This window comes from Schistocerca gregaria, chromosome 7 (genome assembly GCF_023897955.1).
Source record: "Schistocerca gregaria isolate iqSchGreg1 chromosome 7, iqSchGreg1.2, whole genome shotgun sequence".
NCBI lineage: Eukaryota > Metazoa > Arthropoda > Insecta > Orthoptera > Acrididae > Schistocerca > Schistocerca gregaria.
In genome coordinates, this window is record NC_064926.1 from 562,053,463 (window position 1) to 562,071,985 (window position 18,523).

Consider the following 18,523-nt stretch of genomic DNA (forward strand, 5'->3'; position numbering starts at 1 on the left):
GTGTTATTCTGGGCTATTTTTGTGAACAGGTCCTGTTAGGGCCAGAATTTCCTTGCAGACAAGCTGGGACATCACTAAAGCTCCTAGAAAAGAGACCATTAACTATTTCTGTGGCACTTTACTATTTTCGAGAGGTAGACCTGGCTCTGATTTACATAGACACTTGACAACAGTATAACACAGAGGACCTTTTAGCTGAGTGTGTGAGAGTGAGCTGCTATGCAAACATCTCTCTCTCTGCACTGGACTGCAGGTAGAAAGGCATTATCCAAGCAACAGTGAACATGTGCGAATGGTCCAGAGGCCTCTTGTGTATGGGACCAGTGTGAGCGCGCTGTCCGGCATGAGCGACTTGGAGCTCTGTAGGGGGCTGTTCGTTGATACGCTGCAGTTGACGTTAGTCTGAAAGTGTTTTTTACATGCTATGTTGCTTGTGCATGCATTATGTTGGCTGTTAAGCTTTGTGATGTGTGAACAGGTCCGTAGGATGTGCATGCATTATTTCGGTGATTTACTACTTGTTTGCGTGTCTGTACATCAGTGTACTGCATTGTTTCGGTGATTTATGTGTAGTTTGCAGTCTGTAGGTTATGTAATGTGACCCCAAGCACGCCAGAGTGAGTATTTTGTATCAGTGTAACAAATGTGCTAGATGAAATCCATTGCTAAATAAATTGTTTCAAAATAAATAAAGTAAAGTCCTTCCTCCCTCCAGCAGCTGGACACAGACTGTGTCCTTTTCCCACCATGGGTTGACAGCGCCCTCTGGTGGCGGTACTGTGTACTAGGCCTGTTGGACGCAGGACTCAATTGTTTAAATAAAGACTGCCTGCAAAATAAAGACTTACATCCACCCTATCCAGCAGCCCAGTACAGGCTGTGTCCTTTCCCCACCACTTCCAAGGAAGAGATGACAGTTGGATGACTCAGGTTAGTAGAGGTAGCCCAAGTGACCTATTTTCCTGCCATTTTCTTAGGTTAGTGGAAGTTGTGCAAGTGACCTTTTTTCTACCAAGATTTTAACTTGCTGCTATTTACTTGGGGTGGGGACGAAGGGGGTTAGGTTAGTGGAGGTAGCCCAACTGACCTATTGTCCTGCTAGAATTTGAGCTTCTCGCCATGACATCATTGCGTCATTGCCATATATATTGTCGCCATATTGGATCCCCCATCTTGAACAAATTTGGCAAGAATGCAGAGTGGGCTGGCGTCCTTGTTGTTCCACTACTCGTATCGACATCATCCGAGAGCCATTTTTGGATTAAATTGCCCATATTAGGTCCCCCTCTACCCTCCAACGCACTGTTTGCTTGCCGACATTCAGTACTGACGCCAATTTCCCCAGTGATTGCCCTGGGTCCTCCAGATTCAGCTCCTGAATAGTTTCGATGACTACTGCAGTTCGTGACACGCGCTTCCTCACCGCCTTCCCCAGACTTCTCATAAGCATTATACTTGGCCACAATACCGTAAACAGTTGATCTTGGGTATCGGAACAATCTAACTATTTCAGTGGGCGAGCGCCCAGCGGGAAGACTTTCGATAATTGCGGTTCTTCGGTTGTACTCCGCACTTGTCCGTAACATCTCGGCCATTTTGAGGTTCTGATTGTTTACTGGATGCTTATTGCTTTGAAGAAGACCAGTCGCGACCCCCAGCGGAACTGCGATATGGTGGGAAATTCAAACTGAAATTTGTACGAATTTAAGTGCCGCACCTGTATGTGATCGTTCCTTTCTGTATCCCTACAAATTGTTACACTAAGGTATTTATTTGTATGTGTTGGTCAACTCTTGTTGCAACGCGTTCCTATTGTAGATACATCATACTACGTTTCTCGTTTTGTGAAGTATGCAGTTTCTGAACATTTAATGCAAGCTGGTAGTCTTTGCACCACTTTAAACTTATTAACATCCGAATTAATATTCCTGCAGATTTCTTTAGACTTTACTGCATTATTGATAATTGCATCATCTGGGAAAATTCTAAAGTTACTTTTAGCATTGTCAACATAATTTTTAAGTATTCCTTTACAAAAGGAAACCCACGAGTATTCCCTCAATTTATTTCTCGTGCCACTGCAAAAATGAGAGATGTAGATAATAGTGTCAGCGGTGTTGGCAAACAAATGGTTCAAATGGCTCTGAGCACTATGGGACTTAGCTTCTAAGGTCATCAGTCCCCTATAACTTAGAACTACTTAAACCTAACTAACCTAAGGTCATCACACATATCCATGCCAGAGGCAGGATTCGAACCTGCGCGGCTCCAGACTGTAGCGCCTAGAACCGCTCGGTTACTCTGGCCGGCCAACCAGTATCGATACCGAAAATATCAGTCATACGAAATCCAACGTGTACTTTTGTCACTTGGCATCCTAAAAGCCATCGATCAAAGCAGTCAGTTTTTTTATTCCCAGAAAGCGTTTGACTCACTTGTCAGTATGACACCTATGCTTATTATCGAAAGTACGAGAGCACGGGGTATGAAGCGAGATTTGTGACTCGACTGGGGATTTCTTGGTAGGAATGACGCAGGATATTATCTGGTGTGGTGAGGGATCGACAGCTGGAGAAGTTACTTCAGGTGTGTCCCAGGAAAGTGTGCTGGGACTCTGGCTGGTTGTGTTGCGTATTAATGACCTTGTATCCTGCTGTCCTCAATTTCAGTTACTGTTCCGTCCATAAATGACTGGACACTAAGTTTGGTACCACCAACAGTGTTTACATTGGACCAGAATTTCTCTGGGTTTTGTAATAGATTTTTCGATAATATTTGGCTACGGTAACCGGTGAAAGCTTCACATATTTCCTCTTGACAGAAAAAATGTTTCATTCGGCACCTCTCTATCAGTAGTTCCATACTTCGTTTTACACTTGCAATGGTATAGTCTGTTTCTTAAAAATAATTTTACAGTAGCTGTGTACTATGAGGTTTCCCTCCCATCATGAACAGTACTACTACGTACATACAGGGTGTTTCAAAAATGACCAGTATATTTGAAACGGCAATAAAAACTAAACGAGCAGCGATAGAAATACACCGTTTGTTGCAATATGCTTGGGACAACAGTACATTTTCAGGCGGACAAACTTTCGAAATTACAGTAGTTACAATTTTCAACAACAGATGGCGCTGCAAGTGTGTGAAAGATATAGAAGACAACGCAATCTGTGGGTGCTCCATTCTGTACGTCGTCTTTCTGCTGTAAGCGTGTGCTGTTCACAACGTGTAAGTGTGCTGTGGACAACGTGGTTTATTCCTTAGAACAGAGGATTTTTCTGGTGTTGGAATTCTACCGCCTAGAACACAGTGTTGTTGCAACAAGACGAACTTTTCAACGGAGGTTTAATGTGACCAAAGGACCGAAAAGCTATACAATAAAGGATCTGTTTGAAAATTTCAACGGAACGTGACGGATGAACGTGCTGGAAAAGTAGGGTGACCGCGTACGGCAACCACAGAGGGCAATGCGCAGCTAGTTCAGCAGGTGATCCAACAGCGGCCTCGGGTTTCCGTTCGCTGTGTTGCAGCTGCGGTCCAAATGACGCCAACGTCCACGTATCGTCTCATGCGCCAGAGTTTACACCTCTATCCATACAAAATTCAAACGCGGCAACCACTTAGCGCCGCTACCATTGCTGCACGAGAGACATTCGCTAACGATATAGTGCACAGGATTGATGACGGCGATATGCATGTGGGCAGCATTTGGTTTACTGACGAAGCTTATTTTTACCTGGACGGCTTCGTCAATAAACAGAACTGGCGCATATGGGGAACCGAAAAGCCCCATGTTGCAGTCCTATCGTCCCTGCATCCTCAAAAAGTACTGGTCTGGGCCGCCATTTCTTCCAAAGGAATCATTGGCCCATTTTTCAGATCCGAAACGATTACTGCATCACGCTATCTGGACATTCTTCGTGAATTTGTGGCGGTACAAACTGCCTTAGACGACACTGGTTTATGCAAGATGGTGCCCGGCCACATCGCACGGCCGACGTCTTTAATTTCCTGAATGAATATTTCGATGATCGTGTGATTGCTTTGGGCTATCCGAAACATACAGGAGGCGGCGTGGATTGGCCTCCCTATTCGCCAGACATGAACCCCTGTGACTTCTTTCTGTGGGGACACTTGAAAGACCAGGTGTACAGCCAGAATCCAGACACAATTGAACAGCTGAAGCAGTACATCTCATCTGCATGTGAAGCCCTTCCGCCAGACACGTTGTCAAAGGTTTCGGGTAATTTCATTCAGAGACTACGCCATATTATTGCTACGCATGCTGGATATGTGTAAAATATCGTACTATAGAGTTTCCCAGACCGCAGCGCCATCTGTTGTTGACAATTGTAACTACTGTAATTTCGAAAGTTTGTCTGCCTGAAAATGTACTGTTGTCCCAAGCATATTGCAACAAACGGTGTATTTCGATCGCTGCTCGTTTAGTTTGTATTGCCGTTTCAAATATACCGGTCATTTTTGAAACACCCTGTATCTATAAATGCATAACAACTATTCTTTTCCTGAGTCACTGATCTACGTGCTTCTCTCCAGAGTTAAATGTTTCGAGCTCGTTACTGAGCTACAACTCTGTTACTTGTTTATCAAGTTTGTCGAACGTGCAAATCCTGCTACTTGTTATATAATCATTATTGCTAAAACAGCCTCATGGTCACTGATACCATTTTCAATGTGGGCATTCGCAAATGAGGTCAGGTCTGTTTGTCGCATGTAAAACCAAATATATAATCATCACGATTAGGCTTCCGATCTACCTGTTCCAGGTATTTCTAAGAGAAGTCATTTGGTCAAGATTCGAAGAACGTATTGTCACATGCACCACTTAAAAAAACTGTAATTTCTCCAATTGATTGTTGGATGATTGAAGTCTCCTCCGATAATGACGGTATGATTGGAGAACTTACGAACTAGTAAACTTAGGTCTTCTCTAAAGTTTTCGGTAACATCTGGAGGTGATACTAAGTTTTGCACAAACAACCTGACATGGTGCTTTAATTACTGTCTCTGTGGATTTACGTTTCTTATCTACTGTGACAAATACACCACCTCAATTCCCCATTAGCCTATCATTTAGATACACACTAAAATTTTACCTTAAAATGTCACAGCTATAAATTTCGGGTTTTAAACAGTTTTTAAATCCTAGTACTGTAGCACGCTGTAACAGAAAAAAGATGTTCTTATCTGCTACGGTGACTTGGAAGGTGAACTAGTCGTTGGATATCACCCAAATAACGAAGCAGTCAGGGACGTTTTAATCATTCTAAAGCTACCTAAGTCGCTGTTGGTGATGTGATTGTGAAATGGAAACGTAAAGATTCAACCACAGCTATACCGCGACGGTGGAGGCCTCATGTACTGAAGGAAAAGGACCATCAAACATTTCGGAGGGTGGTTGTAGAAAACCGCACGAAATCAGTGGAAGGAATCACTAATGCCGAGTTTCTCAAACTTTCCATCTTTGGGACAGACCAAAGTACGTTTCAAATATTCGCGACACCTCTGCACGTGATTTTTTCTTATGTGCGAAAAAGCAAACACATAAAGGGTATAGAACACATTTCTTCAATATGGAACAACTATGAGATATAAATTTATTACACAAGACTCTTCAATAGTAATGTAAGAACACGAAAATAAGGCATGCAATAAAAGAAACCTCTTACTCTTAAGCAGGAGCATGAAAAAAGTAGGCTTATGTAGGCTATTATATAGAATATAGATTTTGTTATTACGGTACGACTATTAGATGCAAATCTCACAAACTAATTACGTGAGATTCTCGAACAGAAACATTAGAACATAAAGGAAACTCTTAAGTAGAAACATAAAACATTAGCAAAGTAGAAACATAAAACATTAGCATTAACATCAGAAGTGTAAAAAGACACAAAAGTTATAGCTAATGTGATACTTGTCCGCGAAAGTAGATGCGTGGACGAACTGTTGATATCGCCGTTCACATCAAGGAGGCGAGAATCCAGACTCGCACAAGTAGGATGTTAATAAAAGCAGTAAAAGAGACAGTGCTTTATTTGCCGCCCCTTTTCGGAGCTGTTTGATTCTTCTTTGGGTACGATTTCTTCGTCAGATACAATTAACCGCTCCCAGCCAGTAGTCGACATCGAGGGAAAGTATTTGAATATCCATTCTTGCAACTCTGATAGCCGCCGTTTTATGTGGTCGTTTATCTGATTCTTCCTTCCGTATTCAACAGATTTGATGCTGTAGTCGATAAGACGCTCATTTTATCACATAGCTAATACCATCTTTTCATGCCGTTTCTGTGTACTTGAATTCAAAGCATTAAGTTTGTTGAAAATACCGGGAAGGTACGCCAGCTCGGATCGCCAACCGGAGTTCTTAAGACATTCACGGTAATCAAACTTACTATTATCATCAGTTTCAAAAGCTGCAAGTAGTTAATCTTACTCTGGTAAGTATTTTTCCATGGAAACCCAACGGATTTTGCTGTGGAGTAACAACCCTTTATGGCGTGCACCCATTTCTTTACAGAGTTTCTCAAACACTCGCGGTTTTACACGACGAATTTTTACATAATTGGTTATTGAGGCAGCCATTTGAATGACGCCACCCGAAAGATTTCCGTCGGTAGTCTTCACCATTAAAGCCTCTCTGGGTAAAAAGCAATGGGGTATTTATTCCTGTTATTCCAGTAGCGTCGTCAGTGGATACAGCAATGCAGTCCGTTCGCTTGAGCCCGATATCTTGAGTGAAACTCCCACCATCGGCAAATATATCACGTGCACGGGTTTGTGTTTCAAGTTCTCGAGAAAACAGTTACTACCCAATAATTTCTGATCCGCAAACAAATGTCACAAGAGATAATAAATTGAGCTTTTCCTGAAATGTCAGTAATCTCATCTCTTCTAATTCTAGAGCAAATTGCGTGTTTGTTAAGTTACGTGTGACGTAACATTACATTCTTTTGAGCGTCAGCTGATTACGTCTGTAATGCGCCGCTGAAATGTATTACTTCATAGAATCCCAACCTGAATCCAATGGGACACCTTTGGGCTGAGCTAGAACAATGCTCGTCAAACTTTTTTGCGTAAGTGCCAATATTGACGTTGGAGCGCGACATGTCGGGCGGTGTAGGAAGGGGATGGGCGGAGGTTAACACTCAAAGAGAAATTCCGTTTTCACTAAACCATGGTTATAGATAGAAGCTTATCATTTACACATTTTGAATCTTCGTATTCTAAGGTATCACATGAAATATTTTTAAGTAAGAAAGAAAATATTTTCGAAGTATGTGCCTGTTTCTGAAGGCTTACATAGAGGCGAATTTTGCGTACCTAAGCGGCTACTGTGGTCAGTGCCGTCACAACAGGCTGCCATGTTTGTTTTACTGGTTTCCGGGTGCGTTTTCTAGGCATCTTCACACCCCGGTAACTAAGAATGCCAAGCGGCTGCAACAGACCGTTTTCAGTCGGACTTTAGTATTAGGCCAAGTGTAACAGAACATAGATAGTTAAAATCGTGTAATTTGATTAATTCAGAATTGTCACAAAGAACAGAATTGTGGATGGTAGCTTTGTATATATAAAAGAGTTTAGAAGTCAGTTTTATCAGTTGTATTACACGTGTTCTTTTTTCAGAAATAATTCACTCTTTCGAGTGAAAACCTTGGCCACTTCTCCCTATTAGAAGCCGTGTCGGTGTTAATGATCTACAGAAGAAACTATCTAACTGAAACAAATGACAAGGAACTACAGCTGTACGCTAAAAGACGTTGTTAAACACTGATATTGTAAAAATTTGTTACCCTCCATACAAGTGACGTAACAATATAAATCACTGGTTTCATATCAGACGACGGAAAAATCTGAAACGTTTTTACTAAAAAATGACGGAACAACTTTCCCCTGTCACGTCTTGCTGACAACAAGCGCCCATGTACAATAGAAATAGTCTGGCCACTTCTCGGCAAGCAGCAGTGCTGTTCGGGGAAAAAATTGTGCAGTGGCTACTTTTCCCGTCCCGGCCACTTTTCAATATCTTTCCCCGCTGATCTTACTATTAATTGGTAACCAACATAAAATAGTACATTATATTAATTAATAAAAGTAACTGCAACTTGAGACACGATCACAAACCTTTGCTAAATGTTTTGAATGTCATGTTTCTTTCAAACGGTTCAAATGGCTCTAAGTACTATAGGACTTAACGTCTGAGGTCATCGGTTCAAAAAATGGTTCAAATGGCTTTGAGCACTGTGGGACTTAACATCTGAGGTCATCTGTCCCCTAGAACGTAGAAGTACTTAAATCTAACTAATCTAAGGGCAAATGGTTCAAATGGCTCTGAGCACTATGGGACTTAACATCCCCTAGAACTTAGAACCTAAGGACATTACACACATCCATGCCCGAGGCAGGATTCGAACCTGCGACCGTAGCAGCACGTGTTTCTGCCACTTATTGTACTGTATTACAAGAGCCTTGAATTTGATTTCACATTACTTGCTACAAACATGTACCATATTTGATGATGATCGTCTCTATAATGCGCATTCACGACTCCACGTTACTTCCGTTTGACATGTATACCACAGCAGCTGATCGGTACTGTCAGTGCACGCTCTTGAGTTACAAGCAAGCACTGGAAGTCAAACAATAAAATATTCCCCCTCTCACCTTCCTTAACCCGCAGTGACGGGGTTACATATCAATCTAACCCTGACGTACACGGCAAACATCACCTAGCTCACGGCCGAATTCACCAACGTTAATTAAAATTAAGCACATTTTACAATATTACAGTCTCTGTAAGTATTTTTGTCTGTTACTGAGCAAGAAAAATATAGTCATGGGAAGCTGCTAACGTTGGTTAATGTTTCTGGCGTCCGTTGTTAGAAGCAGATTATTAAAAACTGCGGCTGAGCACCAGGGGGCCACGCCAACGTTTCAGACGGGCCGTAGTTTGACGACCGCTGACTCAGACCGTCGGCTTCGCTCCAGAGCGCAGCCTCCAGCATCACACCTTTTCTGGTTTCGGCTGTTGAGGAAGAGTGGGCAGCCATTCTTGCGCAGACATCCAGATACCTCTTAGAAAGCGTCCTCAGCAGAGTTCAGACCGTGATGAAGGCGAGGGGCGGACACATCGTATATAAATGTTCAGTAATAGGTGTCCAGACAGTTTCGATCAGATAGTGTAGATGTAAACTGCCGACTCATGGACGACAAGAGTATTCGGAGAACTTGGCTGTTCTCCTTGTGGCATGTTTTCGTTGTTGTTGGCCCCATTAAGCAAAACTGGTACTAAGCGCTCACCTCCGATGGACGTTTATACGCAGTAAATCGGTCATAATCATAGTGTTTACTGAACCCATACCAGTAACTTCGTAGTTACCTTCAACTAACAACAAGTTGTAGTGCATTTGATGTAATGAGATGCAAGAATTTCGAGCAGCATAGTCGATGCGCCGGCCGTTGTGGTCTAGCAGTTCTAGGCGCTTCAATCCGGAACCGCGTTGCTGCTACGGTCGCAGGTTCGAATCCTGCCTCGGGCATGGATGTGTGTGATGTCCTTAGGTTTAAGTAGTTCTAAGTTCCAGGGGACTGATGACCTCAGATGTTAACTCCCATAGTGCTTAGAGCCATTTGAACCACAGACCATGCAACGAGTCTACGAGAAATATCTATAGCAGAAGTGTAATATGCATATCACGAAAAAGTGTTTGTTCTATGAAACCTCGATAACATGCAAGCTCTAATTTAAAATAATCATACAGGCTATATACCGAATTGCATCGGTTTGGCGTGGTCCCTTTCCTGGCAATGTGACCGCGCTCAGAGATTACCCAGTCGGAGCCGTTTTTGGATTCGTTGACTCGTAAAACTACATAAACTGTGAAGTGTTTAGGTAAGGAAGTTGTCCTTCTACTGACCTTGTCCTCAAAAATATAGCCTACCTGGAAATGGGTATTTTTCCTCAACTCTTTCAAAAGTCGACGCTAAGGTAAGCGTCAGATTTACCAGCTACATGCTTCTGGCATAAAACGTGCCCATTAGGGCACTTTTCTTGTAAATGGCACTTTATTACTTTTTATCTGAACCATTACTTTGCCTTAACAAAAATACATACGTCGAGACAATCAGGATTAGGAAACAAAATTATCTGACGTTCCGATGTATCGAGTCGAAGCTTTTGTAGCCAAACCTTTTTTTCAAATGTTCAGATGTGTGTGAAATCTTAAGGGACTTAACTGCTAAGCTCATGTTATTTCTACTTTATTTGATTTTAGGAGTATTTAAATTTTGCTGCGAAGACAACACCGATGCATTACAATGTGACATCAGACGAATCATCACACGCGATAGACTACATGCAGGGATTTCTTGTAGAATGAGCTGTGTTTACTAACACCTAGTTATACTTCACTTCACCAGCGATGGCGGGTTACACAGGTGCAGGGAGTGCAGCAACCGGTTTCAAACAGTCTGTGCTCACTTATTTCATTGTTGCTTCGAATTACCACTAAGCGCTTGTTGGCTCATGCAGGTTGCGTGTCTTATATAATTATGCCTCGCAACGTATGGCATTATTTCACAACTTCATACGTGTATAACTATGCCGAAACCACAATATACGCAAAAGTTTTGGGACTCTTGGCTTCAAGACCAACATTTAAAATGATTGGCTTCAGGTTTTTGAAAGTACTACAGGTCAGGTAGCGAAGTGCAAATTTTGTAGCACAATTTTAAGGAGTCACTATGGAGATTTGAATCTCATGTGATGTCAAAGGAACACCTACAAAATAAAAAAGGTAAGCAACCTTTTTGAAATTGATTAGTCATTCATTGATCGGTTTTACATCTTTGACCACTCGCTGCATTGTTGCAGGTTGTAACAATGCAGCCTAAATTATAGAAAAAGTTGTGCTGCACCAAACTAAGAGCACCTCAGCTATAAAAAACGTGACAACACCGAATGTCACTGACGTTCTCATACAAGGTTCAAAGATCAACCATTTAGCTTATTAATTGATGAATTTACTTAAAATATTGCTTCACATTAGCACTTGGGGTTGATTGTAGTTTATTGCAGTAAATTACACAAGAAAGCAGTATCTCCATACCTTGACCTTGATGAACTGCACGAGTTGAAGCTATTGTCTCAGCTATAGAGCAGACACTTCAATGATTCGATTTATGACTTGAAAATTTAATGATCATTGGTTCAGATAATGCCTCTGCCTTGGTTGGAGTCAATAACGGAGTACTTACGAAATTAAGTAAGTAACTAAGTAAGTGTCGTGTGACTAGGGCCTCCCGTCGGGTAGACCGTTCGCCCGATGCAAGTCTTTCGATTAGACGCCACTTCGGCGACTTGCTCGTCGATGGGGATGAAATGATGATGATTAGGACAACACAACGCCCCGTCCCTGAGAGGAGAAAATCTCCGACCCAGCAGGGAATCGAACCCGGGCCCTTAGGACTGACATTCTGTCGCGCTTACCACTCAGCTACCTGGGGCGGACATTTACGAAATTGGAAGAAGAGGTACCACACCTGACTTAAGTACGTTTCTTGGGCCGTTCCTTGCAACTGGCTGTTTCAGCTGCTGCAAATGAATTTTACAGAGAAATTTGGAGTTTTGAATTAAAGAGACATATGACGCTCCTCTTCCAGACTATCTCTTTATAAGAAGCTATACAAAACCATCAACGGTGGACAGAAACCATTAAAAATAGTTCAAGAGTGCCAGACAAGGTGGTTATCAATAGAATCCTCTGTATCAAGAATATACACGCAATGGTCAGAGCTAAAAACATATTTTTCCGTAGCTGCAGTGCGCGAAAGGTGTAACACGGCAGAGTTAGTGAACGTTATATATGCGAGCGAGATTAATTACGCATATGTTTCATTTTATATCCAATTTTAATTGAACAAAACAGAGTTAATAAAACATTCGAGTCGAAAGATACAGATCACACCAAGCTGTTTGAGTTGGCCAACCTAGATATGCATGTCAGCAAAGTTGCGTAACATAAAGTTAATGTTTTTACTCAGAATATTTGTGATTTCTTCGACTGAAGATGTTTTCTGGGGTTCCGCTCTGAAAAGCAGTTGCCTGAATGAGAGAAAAAGGATTATCACGGGAAGATGATGGAATGTTGCGTAATCGCTGCGTAACATTTATGGTAAAGCTTATGGAAGAAGTACAAAACACAGGTTACCAGAAAATTTGACGTTAATAAAAAAATTTCGGAATAAATATTGAACAAGCACACCATTACAACAAAGAAAATCTAATTGATATAATGGCTCAGTTCAATAAAAGTATAGAATTTATAGCAGCGGCAACAAATTCATTTGTTGAACTGGAACGAGATCAAAGACACATAACAATTTCGGAATGAAATATTGCATTTCAAAGATGTTCAAGGGGAATGCAGATTTGAGGAATTAGTGACTTTTGCGATTACTCTCCTAATGCTGCCTCACTCCAATGCCGATGTTGAGAGACCATTAGCACTATGAATGTAATAAACAACAAGCAGAGGAATACAATGAAGTTAAATGTTTTAACTGCTATACTAAGAATACGCTGTGGTTTGAGGTTAGATTGAAAATATTGCAACGGATATGAAATTCCACTTTTTTGCAATTTCTTCAGTTTTAATATACAGTTCATAACCCATAGATTATGGTCAGAGTCCACAACTGCCCCTGGAAATGTCTTACACTTCCGTCCCCCCCCCCCCCCTCCCATGAACCATGGACCTTGCCGTCGGTGGGGAGGCATGCGTGCCTCAGCGATACAGATAGCCCTACCGTAGGTGCAACCACAACGGAGGGGTATCTGTTGAGAGGCCAGACAAACGTGTGGTTCCTGAAGAGGGCAGCAGCCTTTTAAGTAGTTGCAGGGGCAACTGTCTGGATGATTGACTGATCTGGCCTTGTAACATTAACCAAAACGGCCTTGCTGTGCTGGTACTGCGAACGGCTGAAAGCAAGGGGAAACTACAGCCGTAATTTTTCTCGAGGGCATGCAGTTTTACTGTATGGTTATATGATGATGTCGTCCTCTTGAGTAAAATATTCCAGAGGTAAAATAGTCTCCAGGCGGGGACTACTCAGGAGGACGTCGTTATCAGGAGAAAGAAAACTGGCGTTCTACGGATCGGAGCGTCTAATGTCAGATCCTTTAATCGCGGGCAGGTAGGCTAGAAAATTTAGAAAGGGAAATGGATAGGTTAAAGTTAGATATAGTGGGAATTAGTGAAGTTCGGTGCCAGGAGCAACAAGACTTTTGGTTAGGTGAATACAGGGTTATAAATACAAAATCAAATAGGGGTAATGCTGGAGTAGGTTTAATAATGAATAAGAAAATAGGAGTACGGGTAAGCTACTACAAACAGCATAGTGAACGCATTATTGTGGCCAAGATAGACACGAAGCCCACGCCTACAACAGTAGTACAAGTTTATATGCCAACTAGCTCTGCGGATGACGAAGAAATTGAAGAAATATATGATGAGATAAAAGAAATTATTCAGGTAGTGAAGGGAGACGAAAATTTAATAGTCATGGGTGACTGGAATTCAAGAGTAGGAAAAGGGAGAGAAGGAAACATAGTAGGTGAATATGGATTGGGTGTAAGAAATGAAAGAGGAAGCCGTCTGGTAGAATTTTGCACAGAGCATAACTTAATCATAGTTCAGGAATCATGAAAGAAGGTTGTATACATGGAAGAACCCTGGAGATACTAAAAGGTATCAGATAGATTATATAATGGTAAGACAGAGATTTAGGAACCAGGTTTTATTTTGTAAGACATTTCCAGGGGCAGATGTGGACTCTGACCACAATCTATTGGTTATGAACTGTAGATTAAAACTGAAGAAACTGCAAAAAAGGTGGGAATTTAAGGAGATGGGATCTGGATAAACTGACTAAACCAGAGGTTGTACAGAGTTTCAGGGAGAGCATAAGGGAACAATTGACAGGAATGGGGGAAAGAAATACAGTAGAAGAAGAATGGGTAGCTTTGGGGGATGAAATAGTGAAGGCTGCAGAGGATCAAGTAGTAAAAAGACGAGGGCTGGTAGGAATCCTTGGGTAACAGAAGAAATATTGAATTTAATTGATGAAAGGAGAAAATATAGAAATGCAGTAAATGAAGGAGGCATAAAGGAATACAAACGTCTCAAAAATGCGATCGACAGAAAGTGCAAAATGGCTAAACAGTGATGGCTAGAGGACAAATGTAAGGATGTAGAGACTTATCTCACTAGGGGTAAAATAGATACTGCCTACAGGAAAATTAGAGATATCTTTGGAGAAAATAGAGCCACTTGTATGAATATCAAGAGCTCAGATGGAAACCCAGTTCTAAGCAAAGAAGGGAAATATTATGGAAATGGAAGAGGATCTAGATGAAGATGAAATGGGAGATATGATACTGCGTGAAGAGTTTGACAGAGCACTGAAAGACCTGAGTCGAAACAAGGCCCCGGGAGTAGACAACATTCCATTAGAACTATTGACGACCTTGGGAGAGCCAATCCTGACAAAACTCTGCCATCTGGTGAGCAAGATGTATAAAACAGGCAAAATACCCTCAGACTTCAAGAAGAATATAATAATTCCAATCCCAAAGAAAGCAGGTGTTGACAGATGTGAAAATTACCGAACTATCAGATAATAAGTCACAGCTGCAAAATACTAACGCGAGTTCTTTACAGACGAATGGAAAAATTTGTAGAAGCCGACCTCGGGGAAGATCAGTTTGGATTCCGTAGAAATGTTGGAACACGTGAGGCAATACTGACCCTACGACTTATCTTAGAAGAAAGATTAAGGAAAGGCAAACCTACATTTCTAGCATTTGTAGACTTAGAGAAAGCTTTTGACAATGTTGACTGGAATACTCTCTTTCAAATGTTAAAGGTGGCAGGGGTAAAATACAGGGAGCATAAGGCTATTTACAATTTGTACAAGAAGCAGATGGCAGTTATAAGAGTCGAGGGACACGAAATGGAAGCAGTGGTTGGGAAGAGAGTGAGACAGGGTTGTAGCCTATCCCCGATGTTATTCAATCTGTATATTGATCAAGCAGTAAAGGAAACAAAAGAAAAATTTGGAGTAGGTATTAAAATCCAGGGAGAAGAAATAAAAACTTTAAGGTTCGCCGATGACATTGTAATACTGTCAGAGACGGCAAAGGACTTGGAAGAGCAGTTGAACGGAATGGACAGTGTCTTGAAAGGAGGATATAAGATGAACATCAACAAAAGCAAAACGAGGATAATGGAATGTAGTCAAATTAAGTCGGATGATGCTGAGGGAATTAGATTAGGAAATGAGACACTTAAAGTAGTAAAGGAGTTTTGCTTTTTGGGGAGCAAAATAACTGATGATGGTCGAAGTAGAGAGGATATCAAATGTAGACTGGCAATGGCATGGAAAAACGTTTCTGAAGAAGGGAAATTTGTTAACATTGAATATAGATTTATGTGCCAGGAAGCCGTTTCTGAAAGTATTTGTATGGAGTGTAGCCATGTATGAAAGTGAAACATTGACGATAAATTGTTTGGACTAGAAGAGAATAGAAGCTTTCAAAATGTGGTGCTACAGAAGAATGCTGAAGATTAGAGGGGTAGATCACATAACTAATGAGGAAGTATTGAATAGGATTGGGGAGAAGAGAAGTTTGTGGGACAACGTGACTGGGAGGGATCGGTTGGTAGGACATGTTCTGAGGCATCAAGGGATCACAAATTTAGCATTGGAGGGCAGCGTGGAGGGTAAAAATAGTAGAGGAAGACCAAGAGATGGATACACTAAACAGATTCAGAAGGATGTGGGCTGCAGTAGGTACTGGGAGATGAAGGAGCTTGCACAGGATAGAGTAGCATGGAGAGCTGCATCAAACCAGTCTCAGGACTGAAGACCACAACAACAACAACATGAAATTCCAATAAATGTTGCAAAACAAATCGATACCAAAGAGTCGTATCCATCTGAAATCGACGACGATGATGATGCAGACATAAATGATTCATCTGAAGATGATGAATTCATTTAAATAATTAGCTGTTATGTAACTTTTCGTATGTTCCTGATCTTGACTTGGTGATTTATTTATTGTACGATCATTTGATAATAGTGAATATTTCGTTACGGTACTTAATAATAAAGGAAACTAATTACTAATATACTTATTATTTTCTTTCATAATAATCAAAAAAAATTGTTGATGGAAATTTTAGCGATTATGAGAGTAGGGGTATTTTTTAGCGGTTTTCTAGTGATTTTGTGCTCTTTGAACTGTTGGGGGAACTCACTTTAACTGTTGGCAACACTATTACGGGTACGGAGACAAACTCATGAGTCCATGGACCCTGCATGTCAGCAGGAAACCGTTCAGGCTGGTGGAGGCTCTGTGATGGTGTGGGGCGTGTGCAGTTAGAATGATGTGGGATCCCTGATACGTCTAGATACGACTCTGACGGGTGGTATGTAAGCATCCTGGCTGATCACCTGCATCCATTCGTGTCCATTGTGCATTGCGGCTGACTTGGTAAATACCAGCAGGACCATGCGACAGTCCACACATCCAGAATCGCTACAGAACGACTCCAGGAACACTCTTCTGAGTTTAAAATTTCCACTGGCCATCAAACTCCACAGACGTGAATATTATTGACCATATCGAGCGTGCCTTGCAACGTGCTGTTCAGAAGAGATCTCCACCTCTCGTACTCGTACGGATTTATGGACAGCCCTTTAGGATTCATGGTGTCAGTTCCCTCCAGCACTACTTCAGACATTTGTCGAGTCCATGCCACGCCTTGTTGCGGCCCTTTTACGTGCTCGCGGGAGCCCTACACGGTATTAGGCTGGTGCGCCAGTTTCTTTGGCTCTTACTTAATTTGATCACGGTCAGGAAATACTCTCTATACTACAGACCAGATGTGCAGACTGTGGCTGCAAACCTGGAGTGCTCAGGATACCTAAGCGTGTAAGGGGCCCTTCTGGTCCAAGGCTGGACTGCTAAGCTGTCGTTCAAACACGTGTCCTTCCAACTGACGCAACAATCCTTACGTTTGCATGGCAGTGTGCGGGTGAGCAGTGTCGTGGAAAAGCGCGACACCGTTGTCCAAGTGATGGCGTCTCTTGCTTTTAGAGAGGCTTCTTAGTTTTCTCAGTGTTTCAAACAGAAAACGTGTTCCACACCTAGCAGGGTTTTCAGTCGCAACGTTCGCTTAGGACGGCCTGCTCACACATGGAGAACGAGAATCTTTGTTGCTGCCTCGCTGTCGCAAGCTCTAAGCACAGTGACTTACTGTGTCAGAGCAACGCCAGTTCCGTTCCTCTCCAACTTCCCACGTTAGATGAATACGGCGGTTACTCTCCTCGTAGGCGTCTACCTATCCAGCTGAACAGCATACGGGAAACCGCACGTCCCAGCCAGTTCCCCGTGCCCTGGGTGCGCAGGCTGCGAGTAACGCTAGTGCGGTGTCGCACGTAGCGGCTGACCCGTGATGCGGGTCAAGGACCACCAGGCAGGCCACTTACTCGGCGCACGGTAGGTCACCGGTTCCGCCAGCCTGCCTGCTTTCGTATGCCGTTTCCCGGCGAGGCCGCCGGCTCCCAGCCGTCGCCTGTCCACACACACGGCGCTTCCCCTCTGACGTAACGAGGCGGCGCTTGCAGTTTCTGCGCGCTGGTGTAACTGCGTTGCTAAACTTTCCGCCGTCGTAATGACAATTTTGAGCCGCAGGGGCTCTTTCGTGCATGTTGCGTGTGCACTAATCCTCCCAGCCTGTACCCGTCGTTCGCATACAGCCAACGCTGTTATTATTTCAGGTGCTGATAGTTGATAATTTCGATGGGAGCATGTTAAGCTGTGGCGCATACTTTATTTAGGAGACTCGGACGTTCCTATACCTACCTCGTTAAATTTAAGGAACATTTTTCTCTGACAACACACACACCACAAACAATTTTTTTACGGAGTGGCATGTGGGTGTATTTATTTTATTTTTCAAATGGTTTTCAGTGCAGAAGTAATTATTCTTCACATTACAATTTTTATACCCTTAAAAATTAAAATAGTTTTCCATTTTCCAAATGATATTTCCGCTATTCGGCAGTATATCACGTGCTTATTTCACTATCTACATTTCGGCCTTAGGCTATTTTCAAGTGTTACAACGACACAAATCACCCGACCTCGTTGAAACGCAAGTCTTCGTCGAAAAATACGTATATAAGTCAGTTGTCTCTTAAGTAAGTGTGAGAACATGTCTGCGGTACGTAAAAAGGGTGGAAGCTTGAATGTATGGCAAATGCAGTGAAGCTGTGATGTAAATTAGACGTCCAAAATACAGGTGTAAGTTTCATTTTACTGTATCTAAATATCAAATAAGTTTCATTTTACTGTGTCTAAATATCAACTCAGTCATGGTGATTGAGCAACTTCGATTATTCTGTTACTTATATACCTTCCTCGGAATTCT